Here is a 1831-nt window from a genome sequence, read left to right as displayed (position 1 = left end):
TTTCCGCTCTCTAGTATTTTCAGCAATAGGCCTGCTGCCAGATGGAGTCAAAGGCTTTTTGAAGTCCACAAAGCAAGCAAAGATTTTGCACTTGTTGGTGTTGTGGACGTGCTTATTAATCAGGCTGTGTAGGGTATAAATGTGATACGTGGTGCAGTGGTTTGGCAGGAAGCCTGTCTGGCTCTTACTCAGTACACTGCTCTGTCAGGAAGGTGAGGATTCTGCTGTTCAAGATGCTGTTGAACAGTTTCCCAAGGGTGCTGCTGACACAGATTCCTCTGGAATTGGATGGGTCCATCCTGTCTCCTTTCTTGTGCATAGGGGTTATCAGTCCTTCGTTCCATAGTTCAGGGAAGTAGCCAGTAGTGAGGACCAGGTTGAACATTTTCAGTATTGCTTCTTGTATAGAAGGATTGCTATACTTCAGCATCTCTTGTAGAATGCCATCTGGTCCGCAGGCTTTCTTGGTTTTTATTAGTTTTCTTTTTTCTTTTATTTCCTGGATTGTGATTGCTATGTCCAGAGGGTTTTGGTTATCTTTTATAGTGTTCTCCAGTGATGTTTGTTTGGTGAAGATTTGTTTTTGTTCTTGTGTCAGGTTTTCTTCTGGGATTTCTTGGTAAAGGTCCTTGAAGTAGTTTTTCCAGATGTTGCCATTCTGAATGGCCAAGTGTCTGTTATTCTGCTTTGTATCCAGATGTTTCCAGGTGTAACCCTGCTTCCTATCGCTTGGCAAGCTGTTACGGAGAGCCCGGGATGTATGTATGTATGTGTATGTGTATGTGTGTATATGTATATATGTATATATGTATATATGTATATATGTATGTGTATATGTATATATGTATATATGTATATGTTCGGTGCAGCGCCTCCACCTGCGACAGATCCTGCCAAAGGGGGAGTCTTCGCAGGTCCTCTATACAAGAATTTCTCTCACACGACCATGTTATAAAACCAATCTTGTTTACTGATAAATCAACCTTACGATACATTGCATGCCATGACATTCCAATCCGCTGGTACACAACATTTAACACGCCACGGAGGACGTCCACAATTATGCGCCTCGGCGGACGCCAACAATAACTTTCCCCAATCCCACCACCGGGTGTTCCCACCCCGTGTCCAAATACGTTAATCAGTTCTCTCGCTTCCAACGGCCGTGTGTATGTGTATGGGTGACTGCGCAGCCACTAGGTCTTAGGTGATTGAAAGGGTAGAGTTGGTGCACTTGATGAAATACCTGCCGAGCACTCCGGTGCTCGGAACTGCTACGGTTCTTCAAAAAGAGTCTCTGGGGATTCCACGCTGCGATATGGGGCGCTTCTCCCCGACAGGATAGTCCCGAACACAGCAGTAGTCTTAGGGGGGGTAAATCCCTTACTAAGGGTGTCCCTAGCTCCGCTTGTCTCTACGGTGACTCAGTGGCTAACTGGGCCGGGGCACCTTGACTGCGCCTGGGGGGGGTACAACCTCCCAGCGCAGTGTCTCCGTCTCCTCGTCTCTCCACGATGCTCTAACTCCACGTGCGCGCAACCACTGCCTATATCTCTGGCAACTCCTCCGCCCATAGGCTAAACGCGCTCACCTGACCCTCCCCGTGGGGGCTGCTGGGTCAAGGGACTGCTCCTTTCCGCCAATATGTATCCTCCTCCTTCGCGGGCTTCTGCAACTACTCCTTGCAAGCGCAACCTCTCATTACTCGGGGTGAATCAAGGGTCACGGCTACACAGGTTTGCCAGAAAGTATTTTCATCTAATGCTTCTTCAATTCTTTCTAATTTTTTGGCAATGTGGTTGTGTTTTTTCTTCCTTAGGGAGCGCCTGTA

The sequence above is a fragment of the Ascaphus truei genome (genome assembly GCF_040206685.1).
Source record: "Ascaphus truei isolate aAscTru1 chromosome 12 unlocalized genomic scaffold, aAscTru1.hap1 SUPER_12_unloc_8, whole genome shotgun sequence".
NCBI classification, from domain to species: domain Eukaryota; kingdom Metazoa; phylum Chordata; class Amphibia; order Anura; family Ascaphidae; genus Ascaphus; species Ascaphus truei.
Note: the sequence above shows the minus strand (reverse complement) of the source record.